This window comes from Scyliorhinus torazame, chromosome 19 (genome assembly GCF_047496885.1).
Source record: "Scyliorhinus torazame isolate Kashiwa2021f chromosome 19, sScyTor2.1, whole genome shotgun sequence".
NCBI lineage: Eukaryota > Metazoa > Chordata > Chondrichthyes > Carcharhiniformes > Scyliorhinidae > Scyliorhinus > Scyliorhinus torazame.
The window spans coordinates 18896823-18914799 of NC_092725.1; the positions used below are offsets into that span (position 1 = coordinate 18896823).

The 17977-nt window shown below is 55.4% G+C and overlaps 1 long non-coding RNA gene across 1 annotated transcript; it reads right to left on the reverse strand.

Moving 5' to 3' along the window:
* Positions 1 to 7366: 7366 nt before the first annotated feature.
* Positions 7367 to 8988, reverse strand: LOC140395863 (uncharacterized). The gene is made up of 2 exons (XR_011936340.1): positions 8750 to 8988; positions 7367 to 7689 (listed from the first exon to the last, which is right to left on the reverse strand). It is a non-coding gene; the product is annotated as an uncharacterized lncRNA (long non-coding RNA).
* Positions 8989 to 17977: the final 8989 nt, after the last annotated feature.

Below are 17977 nucleotides of genomic sequence, written 5' to 3' on the forward strand. Positions count from 1 at the left end.
CCGTCCCATGGAGTACCCCAGGGGCCATTGGGTACCCCAAGGGAGGAGGGGGTGATGGGCCTGTGCCGGTGACTCCCGCAGCACCTCGGACTCCCCCTCCCTCCTGTCCCTGGTACATCTGGTGAATAGCGGGCAGCACAGAGCAGCACCACGCCACCCGTGACGGCTGCCAAAAGGGACCCAGGTCGCAGGGCAGGAATCGCTGGAGGCCGCCTCCACTACTGGTACACCGTTTGGGGAACCACCTAAATCTAGCATCAGGGCCCGGAAGGGCAGAAAGTCAAACACCAATTAAGTTGGCATGGGTGCAGGGCACTGCATAATGATAGGGGCTGGGGCACAGACTGTATATATGTTTTCACATTAAACACCTGTGCACAATGTTACAACAGTCCCGGTGCTCTGTCAGTCGGGTGTGAGGGGTGGGCTGTGCTGGACAGAGCTGGCTGCAGAGGGGATACAGGGGAAAGGGGCAGGATGGGCGGGCATTGGGCATGGCACAGGGTGCCCAGGTTCGCCAGCGCTCACCACTCCGGTGTCCCAGCACGATCCCTCCCCCCCACCGACCCTTCCTCCGCCACCCCAGGGACCCGATGGGACTGTGCGATGGACTGGCCAACTCACATGCAGGGGGTCACCCAGGCGGATGGGGGAGGGGGGAGGGGGGGGGGGGGGAGTGCTGCCGTGGGCAGGAGTCAGACAAACTAGTAACGGAGCCGGAAAAAGGCCAACGAGGTGTTTGAGACCTTCTACTGGGAGCTGGACACCTCTGAGCCCCCAGCCGGGGATTTGGGATGAAAGAGTTCCTCGATGAATTGGACATGCCAGTCGTGGGGGAGGAATGGAGACTGGGTCGGGAAGCGCCGCTGGAACTGGGACAGGTCATGGAGAGTTTCAGCTCCATGGAGGTGGGGAAGGCACCGGGACCAGACGGATTCCCGGCGGGCTTGTACAGGAAATGTTCGCGGTCTCGGTGGCGAAGGGCACCGTGCCACCCACGCTGGCACAAACCTCAATCTCACTGATCCCCAAAGAGGACAAAGACCCAACAGAATGCGGGTCCTCCAGACCCATTTCGCTGCTAAACAACGACTCAAAAACCCTGGATAAGATCCGGGCCAAAAGACTGGAGGACTGAATACCAGAGGTGGTGTAGGAGACCAGACGGGCTTTGTAAAGGGTAGACAGCTAACATCGAACATTAGCCGCCTGCTGAACGTGATAAAGACCCCATCCGGGGAGAGAACACCTGAGGTGATCGTCTCCCTGGACACAGGAGGGGCCTTTGACAGAGTCGAGTGGAAGTACGTCATCGAGGTACTGGAGCGGTTCCGGCTTGGAACAGGGATCACCGCCTGGATGAAACTCCTGTACAACGTTCCCACTGCGAGCGTACGGACAAACACCACCAGCTCTAAATACTTCCAGCGACACAGAGGCACGAGGCAGGGATGTCCGTTATCCCCGCTGCTGTTCGCTCTGGTGACCGAACCACTGGCGATCGGGCTCAGGGCGACAAAGAATTGGAAGGGGATCCGGAGAGGAGGCAGAGAACACACGCGGATGACTTCTCCTTTACATCTCGGACCCACAAAGCAGCACGGAGGGAACCATGGTGCTCTCGAAAGAGTTTGGAACCTTCTCGGACTAAAAACTCAACCTGAGCAAAACGGAGATGTTCCTGGTGAACCGCAAGGGGGAGGGGCAGAGATGGAGGGGGAGGGACAGAGCTGGAGGGGGAGGGGCAGAGCAGGAGGTTGGAGGGACAGAGCTGGAGGGCGGAGGGACAGAGCTGGAGAGGGGAAGGGCAGAGGTGGAGAGGAGGAGGGCAGAGCTAGGGGGAGGGGCAGATCTTGGGCGTGGCAGAGCTGGATGGTGAGGGGCAGAGATGGAGGGGGAGAGGGATAGAGCTAGAGGCGGTTGGGCAGAGCTGGAAGGGGGAGGAGCAGAGCTCGAAGGGGTGGGGCTGAGCTGGAGGGGGTGAGGCAGAGCTTGTAGGGGGAGGGTCAGAGCTGGAGGGGGAGGGTCAGAGCAGGAGGGGGGGAGGGACAGAGGGGGAGGAGCAGAGCTGGAGGGGGAGGGGCAGAGCTGGAGGGGGAGGGGCAGAGCTGGAGGGGGAGGGGCAGAGCTGGAAGTGGGAGGTGTAGAGTAGGAAGGGGAGAAGCAGAGCTGGAAGGGGAGGGACAGAGCTGGAGTGGGTGGGGCAGAGCTTGTAGGGGGAGGGGCAGAACTGGAAGGGGGAGGGGCAGAGCTGGAAGGGGAGGGGCAGAGCTGGAAGGGGGAGGTGCAGAACTGGAAAGGGCAGGGGCAGAGCTGGAGTGGGGTGGGGCAGAGCTGGAGGGGGAGGTGCAGAGCTGGATCAGGAGGGGGAGGGGCAGAGCTGGAGCGGGGTGGGGCAGAGCTGGAGGGGGAGGTGCAGAGCTGGAGGGGGAGGGCCAGAGCTGTTGGAGGAGAGGCAGAGCTGGAGGGGGATGGGCAGAGCTGGAAGGGAGGGGTGGAACTGGAGGGGGAGGGGCAGAGCTGGAAGGGGGAGGAGCAGTGCTGTAGGGGGAGGGGCAGAGCTGGAGGGGGGTGGGCAGAGCTGTAGAGGAGGGGCAGATCTGTAGGGGGAGGGGCAGAGCTGGAAGGGGAGGGGTGGAGTGGGAGGGGGAGGGTCGGAGCTGGAGCTGGAGGGGCAGAGGGGGAGGGGCAGAGGGGGAGTGGGAGGGGCTGAAGGGGGAAGGGGAGAGCCCCAGGTGTAGGGGATGGGGCAGAGCTGGAGTGGGAGGGGCAGAGTTGGAGGGGAGGGGCAGAGCTGGAAGGGGGAGGGGCAGAGCTGGAAGGGGGAGGGGCAGAGCTGGATGGGGAGGGCCAGAGCTTGAAGGGGGAGGGGCAGAGCAGGAAGGGGGAGGTGCAGAACTGGAAAGGGCAGGGGCAGAGCTGGAGTGGGGTGGGGCAGAGCTGGAGTGGGGTGGGGCAGAGCTGGAGGGGGAGGTGCAGAGCTGGAGCAGGAGGGGGAGGGGCAGAAAAGGAATTGAGAGGGGCAGAACTGGAAGGGGGAGGGGCAGAGCTGGAGAGGGGAGGTGCAGAGCTGGAGGGGGAGGGCCAGAGCTGTTGGAGGAGAGGCAGAGCTGGAGGGGGATGGGCAGAGCTGGAAGGGAGGGGTGGAACTGGAGGGGGAGGGGCAGAGCTGGAAGGGGGAGGAGCAGTGCTGTAGGGGGAGGGGCAGAGCTGGAGGGGGGTGGGCAGAGCTGTAGAGGAGGGGCAGATCTGTAGGGGGAGGGGCAGAGCTGGAAGGGGAGGGGCAGAGTTGGAAGGTGAGGGACAGAGCTGGAAGGGGAGGGGTGGAGTGGGAGGGGGAGGGTCGGAGCTGGAAGGGGGAGGAGCAGTGCTGTAGGGGGAGGAGCAGTGCTGTAGGGGGAGGGGCAGAGCTGGAGGGGGGTGGGCAGAGCTGTAGAGGAGGGGCAGATCTGTAGGGGGAGGGGCAGAGATGGAGGGGGAGGTGCAGAGCTGGAGGGGGAGGGGCAGAGCTGGAAGGGGGAGGGGCAGTGCTTGAAGGGGGAGGGGCAGAAAAGGAATTGAGAGGGGCAGAACTGGAAGGGGAGGGGCAGAGCAGGATAGGGGAGGTGCAGGGCTGGAGGGGGAGTGCCAGAGCTGGAAGGGGAGGGGCAGAGTTGGAAGGTAAGGGACAGAGCTGGAAGGGGAGGGGTGGAGTGGGAGGGGGAGGGTCAGAGCTGGAGCTGGAGGGGCAGAGGGGGAGGGGCGGAGGGGGAGGGGCATAGCTGGAGAGGGGAGGGGCAGAGCTGGAGGGGGAGGGGCAGAGCTGGACGGGGAGGGGCAGAGAGGTAGGGGGAGGGGCAGAGCTGGAGAGGGGAGGGGCAGAGCTGGAGGGGGAGGGGCAGAGCTGGACGGGGAGGGGCAGAGAGGTAGGGGGAGGGGCAGAGCTGGAGGAGGTGGGGGAGGGACAGAGGGGGAGGGACAGAGGGGGAGGGACAGAGGGGGAGAGCTGGAGGGGGAGGGACAGAGCTGGAGGGCGGAGGGACAGAGCTGGAGAGGGGAGGGGCAGAGCTGGAGAGGGGAGGGGCAGAGCTGGAGGGGGAGTGGCAGAGCTGGAGGGGCTGCCGTTTATACAGGCCCGACTCAAATTCCACTACTTGGGGATCCAAATTGCCCATGACTGGACACGAATCCACAAGTGGAACCTGACCAAGCTGACGGAGGAAGTTAAAAAGGACCTGCAGAGATGGAACACACTCCCACTCTCCCTGGCAGGTGAATACTGATGCAAAGTACTTATTTAGATCCGTGTCCATGTCCTCTGGCTCCGCACAAAGATTCCCTCCTCTGTCCTTGAGTGGGCCAACCCTGGCTACCCTCTAGCTCTTTATGTACGAATAAAAAGCCTTGCGACTTTCCCTAATAATGTTTGCCAATGACTTTTCGTGACCTTTTTTAGCCCTCCTGACCCCTTCCTTAAGCTCCTTCGTACTTTCCTTATATTCCTCGCGAGCTTCACGTTTCCCAGCGTTCTCGCCCTTACAAATGCTTCCTTTTGGACTGGGCTCACAATACCCCCCGTTATCCAAGATTCCTGAAACTTGCCGTACTTATCCATCTTCCTCACAGGAATATGCCGGTCCTGAATTCCTATCAACTGGCATTTCAAAGCCTCCCACATGCCAGATGTTGATTTACTCTGAAACATCTGCCCCCAATCTAGATTATTCAGTTCCGGCCTAATACTGTTGTAATTAGCCTTCCCCAATTTAGCACCGTTACCTGAGGGCTACTCTTACCTTTATCCAATAAAACTTAAAACTTACTGAATTGTGATCACTGTTCCCGAAATGCTCCCCTTCCCTAGTTGGACTATCCACATATTGTTTGAAGAAGCTCTCCTGGATGCTCCTTCCAAACTCTTACCCATCCACACCCCGAGCACCTGTGACTCCCAGTCAATATAGGAGAAGTTAAAACCACCCCACCACAACAACCCTGTTGCTTTTACACCTTTCTAAAATTCATCGACATATCTGCTCCTCTATCTCCCGCCAGCTGTTGGGAGGCCTCTGGTAAACCCCAACATTGTGTCTGCACCCTTCCTTTCCTGAACTCTACACATATTGCCTTGATGCATGGGCCCTCTGAGGTATACTCCCGCAGTATAGCTGTGAAATTCTCCTTAACCAGTAGTGCAACCCCCCCACCCCTTCATAGCCCTCTCTATCCCTCCTGAAACATCTAAATCCTGGAAGGTTTAGCTGCCAATCTCCCCCCCTCGCTCTGACTATCCCTCCTCTCTCTAACACTACCCATCTCTAATACTACCCTTCTCTCTGACTGTCCCCTCTCTCTGTCTCTCCTCTATCACTCCCCACTCTCTAACACTTCCCCTCTCTCTAACTGTCCCTTTTCTCTCTAAAACTCCCCCTCTCTCTACACTCCACATCTCTCTAACACTCCCTCTCTCTCTAACACTCCCTCTCTCTCTAACACTCCCCATCTCCCTAACACTCCCCACCTCTCTAACACTCCCCATCTCCCTAACACTCCCCCTCTCTCTACACTCCCCCTCTCCCTAACACTCCCCCTCTTTCTAACACTCCCCCTCTCTCTAACACTCCCCATCTAACATTATTGGTAGAGGGATTGAGTTCCGGAGTCGGGAGGTCATGTTGCAGCTGTACAGAACTCTGGTCCGGCCGCATTTGGAGTATTGCGTACAGTTCTGGTCACCGCATTATAGGAAGGACGTGGAGGCTTTGGAGCGGGTGCAGAGGAGATTTACCAGGATGTTGCCTGGTATGGAGGGAAAATCTTATGAGGAAAGGCTGACGGACTTGAGGTTGTTTTCGTTGGAGAGAAGAAGGTTAAGAGGAGACTGAATGGAGGCATACAAAATGTTCAGGGGGTTGGATATGGTGGACATTGAGAGCCTTCTCCCGCGGATGGATATGGCTGGCACGAGGGGACATAACTTTAAACTGAGGGGTAATAGATATAGGACAGAGGTCAGAGGTAGGTTCTTTACGCAAAGAGTAGTGAGGCCGTGGAATGCCCTACCTGCTACAGTAGTGAACTCGCCAACATTGAGGGCATTTAAAAGTTTATTGGATAAACATATGGATGATAATGGCATAGTGTAGATTAGATGGCTTTTGTTTCGGTGCAACATCGTGGGCCGAAGGGCCTGTACTGCGCTGTATTGTTCTATGTTCTATGTTCTATCTCTCTAACCCTCCCCCTCTCTTGAACCCTCCCCCTCTCTCTGGCTTTCCCTCCTCTCTCTAACACTTCCCATCTCCCTCACACTTCCCTCTCTCTACACTCCCCCTCTCTCTGACACTCCTCCTCTCTCTAACTCGCCCCATCTTTCTAACACTCCCCTCGCTTTAACCCACACCCTCTCTCTGACTATCCCTACTCTCTCTAACACTCCCTGTCTCTAATACTCCCCCTCTCTCTGACTGGCCCCCTCTCTGTCTCTCCTCTCCCTCTGTCTCTCCTCTATCCCTCCCCAATGTCTAACACCCCCTCCTCTCTCTAGCTGTACCTCTTCTCTCGAACACTCTCTCTCGCTCTACACTCCCCATCTCTTGAACACTCCCTCTCTCTCTACAATCCCCATCTCCCTAACACTCCCCATCTCCCTAACACTCCCCCTCTCTCTAACACTCCCCCTCTCGCTCTAACACTCAGCCTCTCTCTAACACTCCCCATCTGTCTAACACTCCCCCTCTCTCTAACCCTACCCCTCTCTCTGATTTTCCCTCCTCTCTCTAACTCTCCCCTCTCTCGAACACCCACCCTCTCTCGAAACCCCCCCCCCCCTCTCTCTCTAACAATCTGCCTCTCCCCCTCTCTCTAACACCCCCTCTATTTGACTCACTTACTCTCTCTAACTCACCCTCTCTCCATCTGTCTAACCGTCTCCCTCTGGGCAACTGCCCCCCTCTCTAATTGTCGCTCACTCTAACAGTCCATCTCTTCCTAGCTATATCCCTCTTTCTATCTCTCCCCTTTTCTCTATCTCTCCTTTTCTCTCTGTCTCTCCACCTCTCTTTAGTTCTCCCTTCTCTCTATCTAAAATTTAAGGGGCATCTTGACAAATACATGAATAGGATGGGAATAGAGGGATACGGACCCAGGAAGTGTCGAAGATTTTAATTTAGACGGGCAACATGGTCGGCACGGGCTTGGAGGGCCGAAGGGTCTGTTCCTGTGCTGTACATTTCTTTGTTCTTTGTAACACTCACCCTCTCTCTCGCTGCCTAATGCCTCTAACTCAGCCCACTCTCTTACTCCCCTCTCTCTCTCTCTAACTCCATTACCGTTGATAGACTAATATCCCGAACCGAGTGAGAAATCAGAAACGGACAAGAGGGGCTGAATAATGAAGCCAGTTTTATTCACATGATTCAGAAACCCGGGGGTCAGGGGTTATTGGGCCAACACAGTGCAGCTGAATTACAGAATTACAGAAATCACAGTTAGCGTCATGCAGAGTAATTGCTGGATATCGCAGTGGTTCACATAATTTCTGGATACGTGTCTCAACTCGCAGCACTTCAGAAAAAGGTCACAATATGTAGGGAGCTCTAGAACGTCCGCAGCACTGGTAATCCAAAGGACAGAGCTCGGTAAAACTGATCTCCCTTGGTTTACATTGTGTAGGTCGGCATGTTCGTTTAGTTAAATCGCAGGGGGCAACTGTGAAGCAGAATGGAAGAGTTAATTGATAATCCTTTCAGAAACCAGAGCTCCCAACTGTGATCAGGGCGATGCCCCAATTCTAACCTAACTGAGGTTTCTGGAGACCAGAACTGTACACAGTGCTCCCAGTTTTGTCTAACTGAGGGATATGGAGACCAGAACTGTACACCGTGCCCCCCAGTGTTGTCTAACTGAGGGATATGGAGACCAGAACTGTGCACAGTGCTCCCAGTGTGGACTAACTGAGGATATGGAGACCAGAACTGTGCACAGTGCTCCCAGTGTGGACTAACTGAGGATATGGAGACCAGAACTGTGCACAGTGCTCCCAGTGTGGTCTAACTGAGGATATGGAGACCAGAACTGTGCACAGTGCTCCCAGTGTGGTCTAACTGAGGATATGGAGACCAGAACTGTGCACAGTGCTCCCAGTGTGGTCTTACCTAGGGAGACGGACACCTGAACTGTGCACAGTGCTCCCAGTGTGGTCTCAGCGAGGGATATGGAGACCAGAACTGTGCACAGGGCTTCCAGTGTGATCTAACTGAGGGATACGGAGACCAGAACGGTGCACAGTGCTCCCACTGTGGTCAAACTGAGGATTCTGGAGACCAGAACTGTACACAGTGCTCCCAGTTTTGTCTACCTGAGGGATATGGAGACCAGAACTGTACACTGTACTCCCAGTGTGGTCTAACTGAGGGATATGGAGACCAGAACTGTACACAGTGCCCCCCAGTGTGGTCTAACTGAGGGACATGGAGACCAGAACTGTACACAGTGCTCCCAGTGTGGTGAAAAGCAATGATATTGAAGCCAGGACAGTACACAGTGGTCCAGGTGGGTTCTAACCGAGGGATATGGGGACCAGGACAGCGAGCACATATGCTCAATACAGGAATCAAGAGAGCTTTCTGTAGTTCCTCATGCACATGCACACACACACGCACATGCACACACACACGCGCACACACACACACTGAGATCTGGCCCCATCTTGGCACAACCTGATGCCCATGTGAATTTTTCGACATGGTGTACTTCGAGATATACTCACCTTGCCTGTTCACATTCGCAATGTATCCCTGGCCAGCTCTGGGCTGTATCAGCACCAGGAACCCCAGCAGCAAAAACAGTCCTTTCATCGTTCTCCACTGATCTCCTCCCGGTCACAGTGAGATAGCTGGGGCACAGGAGCCCTTTATATCAACACGTCGAGCCTGCTGTGGTTAATAATCACACACACACGACGCGGGTAGGCTCCACCTTGGACAGGTCGAATGGACGTGTTCGACATTAACTGGAATCAAATCGGTTTCTCATTAATAAATGGAGGGATAAGTCTGAATAATGATTGAACTGGAAAGGCATTGCAAGAATGTTTTGCTGTTTCATATAAGAATCATACAACAGACCATTTAGCCAATGGCGCCTCTTTTGTCAATGATGTCAAACCTGTGTCACCTGGTTCCATAATTCTGCATCCTGGCTGGCAGAGGGCATTGAGAGGGTTAATGTCCAGTGTTTGCCCCGTCACGCAACAGGGTCTGGGGGGGGGGGTCAAGGGTTATATGAACATAGGAGCTGGGGGAGCCATTCAGCCCCTCTAGCCTGTCCCACCGTTCAATGAGATCATTGGCTGATCTGAGTCTCTCTGAATGGTCCGGGGGCCAGTCCCTCTGCAAGACATGGCTGAGGTGGGGGGGGGGGTGGGGGTGGGGAGTGGTTGGGGGGTGTTGGAGACGGCTGGCACTGGACCAGCCTGGGGCTTCGGCTCTTCACACTGTTTACATTGGAGTCACCAGATGTCCATGTGCTCCTCCCACTCCCGATAACCTCACCTTCCACCTCCCTGACAATCTGAGGGGGAGGCCAGGGCGGCTTGCAACCAATCGGGTCGCTGCGGAGCATGGAGTCACGCGTTGGCCGGACTGGGTTAAGATGGCAGATTGACCTTGGCTGAAGGGACACAAAGAAATCTGTCTGGGATTAATGTGGAATTTTCAATATATCACTGTAGGTATTTGGTGCAGTAAGGGTTAAACACCGGTGTTAATGTGTGTGTGACTGCTGCAGTCATGTTTCATAAAGAAACCCTAGTTTGAATGGCAAGGGTGTTTTATGAGCCAGGAGTGCAATTAGAGCATGGTAAAAAGTTTGAGCTGATGTAGATGGTTGGGATGAAGGGGAGTCCCTGTGGAGTTCATTAGATTTCAGTTTGGTAGGGTGATGTCATTACTGGGTGGAACCAATGCATCAGGAATGCTGGAGAAATCAGGTAGGTGGAGTTTTTGAATGAAGTTGAGAGTCCAGGTCAAATAGTGTTGCTCTCCCTGCACTTCAGTTAAAATAGATTAACAGGGCGGGATTCTCCCTATTCCCCCAATGGCTCGACGCCGGGCCAAAACAATGGCGCGAAACACTCCAGCGTCGGGACAACCGGAAGTTGCAGAATCCTCCGCACTTCCGGGGGAGAGGCCAGCGCATGCGCAAACCGGCTGGCGTATTCTGACACATGCGCAGGGGGGTGTCTTCTTCACGCCAGCCATGGTGGAGCTCTAGCTCTACAGAGGCCGACGTGGAAGGAAGAAGCCCGCCCGCAGATTGGTGGGCCCCGATCGTGGGCCAGGCCACCGTTGATCCCCACCGCGCCCCCCTCCCCTCCCCGAGGACCGCACCAGCTGGCCTACCAGCCAGGTCCCGTCGTGTGGGACCATGTCCATTTCACGCCGGCGGGACAGGCCAGAAACCGATGGCCGTTCGGCCCATCGGGGCCCGGAGAATTACCAAGGGGGCCGCTGCCAATGGCCCCCGACCGACGCTGCGTGATCCCCGCCCCCGCCTGAAAACCTGCGCTGTAGAATACGGCAGCCGGTGTCGGAGCGGGATTTACGCCGGGCCCCGCGGATTCTCGGACCCGGCGTGGTGTCGGAGAAACCCACCCACAGTCTTTAAAGCAGTGTAACTTTTCTGAGAACAATGGGGAGCTGAAACAAGCTGCGAAAAACCTTCTGGAGAGATGCAGCCAGAGTTTCTGCATGGGTCTGACATGGGTCAGATCATATCTCAAAGCACCGTCAAGAGATCGCTCTTTCTCAAAGAAACAGCTCTGTAAAGTAAGTATTCCTGAGTGTCAATGGTTGTTACAGCAGATTTAGAGCTGAGGTGGTTTATTTCTTGCTGATGTAGTGGGAATAAAGATAGCAGTTCAGGGTATTGTATTCATTGTAATGGGCAGTATTGTTTAAAGGGTAATAGTAAGTTATTTTCAATGTGATGGTATAGGTATTTTAATACTATGTTGGTAATAATGTTTGTTTCAATCGACCACATCCCCATTTGTTTGTGAAATCTCTCCTGGAGCAAGGAATCCTCTCCTCACAGTCTGACAAAATTAAAATAACATTTTGGGGTTCCTGTGGAGTATCCTAGCCACTGTTGGGGTCCGGTCTGGGACCAACATATGTCCCTTCTAAACCCTTTCCATTCCCCCCCCCCCCAGGTCCCTTCACCCTATCTTCCCTGGGGGAGGGGGGTCCAAGCATCACAGGTTGATGACCAAGAGCCATTATTGCCCGCAGGGGGTGAAAGACAAACATGTTATCTGGCGAATACACCTGTGCCCATCCAGATGCCATGAGCTACATTGTTGTCCCGGTAGACACCGCGGGCCCACTCAGGCATGTCCCCCACCCACCCCTACACCGTTGGTATTCGACCCCGTCGGTGCCCGTGATCCTGGTGCCCTCCCTGTGCCGGGGCACCATTGGACTGCACTGCCGTCACTGGGGGCTGCTGTCGGTGTGGCCCCGGGTTGTGCCCGGGTACGTGGTGTGGTCGTGGGGGAGGGGAGCAATCCACACGGCCGTGGTCACAGCGTGCACACAGAGGCTGAGGTGGGTGGCCAGCAAGTTGACCGCCATAATGGCGGTCTCTATGTGGGCACTGCCTCTGTCCTGTTGGGGGACTCGCCATCTGCCCGGTCTGTTCCGTCCCCACCTCACGGTCCTGCGAGGGCAGCCCCCCCACCCCGCAGCCAGGAGGGCCAGTGTCCGATCCGGAAACCGGCAGTCACCCCACGCCACTCCCTCCCTCCAATCTCTCTGCCGCTGCAACCAGCAGAGTGCTCCCGGTGTGGTCTAACCGAGGGATATGGAGACCAGAACTGTGCACAGTTCCCCCGGTGTGGTCTAACCGAGGGATATGGAGACCAGAACTCTGCACAGTGCTCCAAGTGTGGTCTAACTGAGGGATATGGAGACCAGAACTGTGCACAGTGCTCCCAGTGTGGTCTAACCGAGGGATATGGAGACCAGAACTGTGCAGGGTGCGCCCAGCGTGGTCTAACCGAGGGATATGGAGACCAGAACTGTGCACAGTGCTCCCAGAGTGGTCTAACCGAGGGATATGGAGACCAGAACTGTGCACAGTGCTCCCGGTGTGGTCTAACCGAGGGATATGGAGAGCAGAACTGTGCACAGTGCTCCCAGTGTGGTCTAACCGAGGGATATGGAGACCAGAACTGTGCACAGTGCGCCCAGTGTGGTCTAACCGAGGGATATGGAGGCCAGAACTGTGCACAGTGCTCCCAGTGTGGTCGAACCGAGGGATATGGAGACCAGAACTGTGCACAGTGCTCCCAGAGTGGTCTAACCGAGGGATATGGAGACCAGAACTGTGCACAGTGCTCCCGGTGTGGTCTAACCGAGGGATATGGAGAGCAGAACTGTGCACAGTGCTCCCAGTGTGGTCTAACCGAGGGATATGGAGACCAGAACTGTGCACAGTGAGCCCAGTGTGGTCTAACCGAGGGATATGGAGACCAGAACTGTGCACAGTGCTCCCAGTGTGGTCGAACCAAGGGATATGGAGACCAGAACTGTGCACAGTGCTCCCAGTGTGGTCTAACCGAGGGATATGGAGACCAGAACTGTGCACAGTGCTCCCAGTGTGGTCTAACTGAGGGATATGGAGACCAGAGCTGTGCAGAGTGCTCGCAGTGTGGTCTAACCGACGGATATGGAGACCAGAACTGTGCAGAGTGCTCGCAGTGTGGTCTAACCGAGGGATATGGAGACCAGAACTGTGCACAGTGCTCCCAGTGTGGTCTAAATGAGGGATATGGAGACCAGAACTGTGCACAGTGCTCCCAGTGTGGTCTAACTGAGGGATATGGAGACCAGAACTGTACACAATGCTCCCAGTGTGGTCTAACCGAGGGATATGGAGACCAGAACTGTGCACAGTGCTCCCAGTGTGGTCTAACTGAGGGATATGGAGACCAGAACTGTGCACAGTGCTACCAGTGTGGTCTAACTGAGGGATATGGAGACCAGAACTGTGCACAGTGCTCCCAGTGTGGTCTAACCGAGGGATATGGAGACCAGAACTGTGCACAGTGCTCCCAGTGTGGTCTAACTGAGGGATATGGAGACCAGAACTGTGCAGAGAGCTCCCAGTGTGGTCGAACTGAGGGATATGGAGACCAGAACTGTGCACAGTGCTCCCAGTGTGGTCTAACCGAGGGATATGGAGACCAGAACTGTGCACAGTGCTCCCAGTGTTGTCTAACTGAGGGATATGGAGACCAGAACTGTGCACAGTGCTCCCACTGTAGTCCAACCAAGGGATATGGAGACCAGAACTGTGCACAGTGCTCCCAGTGTGGTCTAACTGAGGGACATGGAGACCAGAACTGTGCACAGTGCTCCCAGTGTGGTCTAACTGAGGGATATGGAGACCAGAACTGTGCACAGTGCTCCCAGCGTGGGCTAACCGAGGGATATGGAGACCAGAACTGTGCACAGTGCTCCCAGTGTGGTCTAACCGAGGGATATGGAGACCAGAACTGTGCATAGTGCTCCCAGTGTGGTCTAACCGAGGGATATGGAGACCAGAACTGTGCACAGTGCTCCCAGTGTGGTCTAACCGAGGGATATGGAGACCAGAACTGTGCACAGTGCGCCCAGTGTGGTCTAACCGAGGGATATGGAGACCAGAACTCTGCACAGTGCTCCCAGTGTGGTCTAACCGAGAGATATGGAGAACAGAACTGTGCACAGTGCTCCCAGTGTGGTCTAACCGAGGGATATGGAGACCAGAACTGTGCACAGTGCTCCCAGTGTGGTCTAACCGAGGGATATGGAGACCAGAAATGTGCACAGTGCTCCCAGTGTGGTCTAACCGAGGGATATGGAGACCAGAACTGTGCACAGTGCGCCCAGTGTGGTCTAACCAAGGAATATGGAGACCAGAACTGTGCACAGTGCTCCCAGTGTGGTCTAACCGAGGGATATGGAGACCAGAACTGTGCACAGTGCTCCAGTGTGGTCTAACCGAGGGATATGGAGACCAGAACTGTGCACAGTGCTCCCAGTGTGGTCTAACCGAGGGATATGGAGACCAGAACGGTGCACAGTGCTCCCAGTGTGCTCTAACTGAGGAATATGGTGACCAGAACTGTGCACAGTGCTCCCAGTGTGGTCTAACTGAGGGATATGGAGGTCAGAACTGTACACAGTGCTCCCAGTGTATTCTAACCGAGGGATATGGAGACCAGAACTGTGCACAGTGCTCCCAGTGTGGTCTAACTGTGGGATATGGAGACCAGGACTGTGCACAATGCTCGCAGTGTGGTCTAACTGAGGGATATGGAGACATCAACTGTGCGCAGTGCTCCCAGTGTAGTCTGACTGAGGGCTGTGGAGACCAGAACTGTGCACAGTGCGCCCTGTGTTGTCTAACTGATGTATATGGAGACCAGAACTCTGCACAGTGCTCCCAGTGTGGTCTAACCGAGGGATACGGAGACCAGAACTGTGCACAGTGCTCCCAGTGTGGTCTAACCGAGGGATATGGAGACCAGAACTGTGCACAGTGCTCCCAGTGTGGTCTAACCGAGAGTTATGGAGAACAGAACTGTGCACAGTGCTCCCAGTGTGGTCTAACCGAGGGATATGGATACCAGAACTGTGCACAGTGCTCCCAGTGTGGTCTAACCGAGGGATATGGAGACCAGGTCTGTGCACAGTGCGCCCAGTGGGGTCTAACCGAGGGATATGGAGACCAGAACTGTGCACAGTGCTCCCAGTATGGTCTAACCGAGGGATATGGAGACCAGAACTGTGCACAGTGCTCCAGTGTGGTCTAACCGAGGGATATGGAGACCAGAATTGTGCACAGTGCTCCCAGTGTGGTCTAACCGAGGGATATGGAGACCAGAACGGTGCACAATGCTCGCAGTGTGGTCTAACTGCGGGATATGGAGTCCAGAACTGTGCACAGTGCTCGCAGTGTGGTCTAACTGAGGGATATGGAGACATCAACTGTGCGCAGTGCTCCCAGTGTGGTCTGACTGAGGGCTGTAGAGACCAGAACTGTGCACAGTGCTCCCAGTGTGGTCTAACCGAGGGATATGTAGACCAGAACTGTGCACAGTGCTCCCAGTGTGGTCTAACCGAGGGATATGGAGACCAGAACTGTGCACAGTGCGCCCAGTGTGGTCTAACCGAGGGATATGGAGACCAGAACTGTGCACAGTGCTCCCAGTGTGGTCTAACCGAGAGATATGGAGAACAGAACTGTGCACAGTGCTCCCAGTGTGGTCTAACCGAGGGATATGTATACCAGAACTGTGCACAGTGCTCCCAGTGTGGTCTAACCGAAGGATATGGAGACGAGAACTGTGCACAGTGCTCCCAGTGTGGTCTAACCGAGGGATATGGAGACCAGAACTGTGCACAGTGCTCCAGTGTGGTCTAACCGAGGGATATGGAGACCAGAACTGTGCACAGTGCTCCCAGTGTGGTCTAACCGAGGGATATGGAGACCAGAACGGTGCACAGTGCTCCCAGTGTGGTCTATCTGAGGGATATGGAGACCAGAACTGTGCACAGTGCTCCCAGTGTGGTCTAACTGAGGGATATGGAGACCAGAACTGTGCACAGTGCTCCCACTGTAGTCCAACCGAGGGATATGGAGACCAGAAATGTGCACAGTGCTCCCAGTGTGGTCTAACTGAGGGACATGGAGACCAGAACTGTGCACAGTGCTCCCAGTGTGGTCTAACTCAGGGATATGGAGACGAGAACTGTGCACAGTGCTCCCAGTGTGGTCTAACCGAGGAATATGGAGACGAGAACTGTGCACAGTGCTCCCAGTGTGGTCTAACCGAGGGATATGGAGACCAGAACTGTGCACAGTGCTCCCAGTGTGATCTAACCGAGGGATATGGAGACCAGAACTGTGCACAGTGCGCCCAGTGTGGTCTAACCGAGGGATATGGAGACCAGAACTCTGCACAGTGCTCCCAGTGTGGTCTAACCGAGAGATATGGAGAACAGAACTATGCACAGTGCTCCCAGTGTGGCCTAACCGAGGGATATGGAGACCAGAACTGTGCACAGTGCTCCCAGTGTAGTCTAACCGAGGGATATGGAGACCAGAACTGTGCACAGTGCTACCAGTGTGGTCTAAGCGAGGGATATGGAGACCAGAACTGTGCACAGTGCGCCCAGTGTGGTCTAACCGAGGGATATGGAGACCAGAACTGTGCACAGTGCTCCCAGTGTGGTCTAACCGAGGGATATGGAGACCAGAACGGTGCACAGTGCTCCCAGTGTGGTCTAACTGAGAAATATGGTGACCAGAACTGTGCACAGTGCTCCCAGTGTGGTCTAACTGAGGGATATGGAGATCAGAACTGTACACAGTGCTCCCAGTGTATTCTAACCAAGGGATATGGAGACCAGAACTGTGCACAGTGCTCCCAGTGTGGTCTAACCGAGGGATATGGAGACCAGAACTGTGCAGAGTGCTCCCAGTGTGATCTAACCGAGGGATATGGAGACCGGAACTGTGCACAGTGCCCCCAGTGTGGTCGAACTGAGGGATATGGAGACTAGAACTGTACACAGTGCTCCCAGTGTGGTCTAACCGAGGGATATGGAGACCAGAACTGTACACAGCGCCCCCAGTGTGGTCTAACTGAGGGATATGGAGACCAGGACTGTGCACAATGCTCGCAGTGTGGTCTAACTGAGGGATATGGAGACATCAACTGTGCGCAGTGCTCCCAGTGTAGTCTGACTGAGGGCTGTGGAGACGAGAACTGTGCACAGTGCGCCCAGTGTTGTCTAACTGAGGTATATGGAGACCAGAACTGTGCACAGTGCTCCCAGTGTGGTCTAACCGAGGGATATGGAGACCAGAACTGTGCACAGTGCTCCCAGTGTGGTCTAACCGAGGGATATGGAGACCAAAACTGTGCACAGTGCGCCCAGTGTGGTCTAACCGAGGGATATGGAGACCAGAACTGTGCATAGTGCTCCCAGTGTGGTCTAACCGAGGGATATGGAGACCAGAAATGTGCACAGTGCTCCCAGTGTTGTCTAACTGAGGGATTTGGAGACCAAAACTGTGCACAGTGCTCCCAGTGTGGTCTAACTGAGGGATATAGAGACCAGAACTGTGCACAGTGCGCCCAGTGTTGTCTAACTGAGGTATATGGAGACCAGAACTGTGCACAGTGCTCCCAGTGTGGTCTTACCGAGGGATATGGAGACCAGAACTGTGCACAGTGCTCCCAGTGTGGTCTAACCGAGGGATATGGAGACCAGAACTGTGCACAGTGCGCCCAGTGTGGTCTAACCGAGGGATATGGAGACCAGAACTGTGCACAGTGCTCCCAGTGTGGTCTAACCGAGGGATATGGAGACCAGAAATGTGCACAGTGCTCCCAGTGTTGTCTAACTGAGGGATTTGGAGACCAAAACTGTGCACAGTGCTCCCAGTGTGGGCTAACCGAGGGATATGGAGACCACGGCTGTGCACAGTGCGCCCAGTGTGGTCTAACCGAGGGATATGGAGACCAGAACTGTGCACAGTGCTCCCAGTGTGGTCTAACCGAGGGATATGGAGACCAGAACTGTGCACAGTGCTCCAGTGTGGTCTAACCGAGGGATATGGAGACCAGAACTGTGCACAGTGCTCCCAGTGTGGTCTAACCGAGGGATATGGAGACCAGAACGGTGCACAGTGCTCCCAGTGTGGTCTAACTGAGGAATATGGAGACTAGAACTGGACACAGTGCTCCCAGTGTGGTCTAACCGAGGGATATGGAGGCTAGAACTGGACACAGCGCTCCCAGTGTGGTCTAACCGAGGGATATGGAGACCAGAACTGTGCACAGTGCTCCCAGTGTGGTCTAACCGAGGGATATGGAGACCAGAACTGTGCACAGTGCTCCTAGTGTGGTCTAACTGAGGGATATGGAGACCAGAACTGT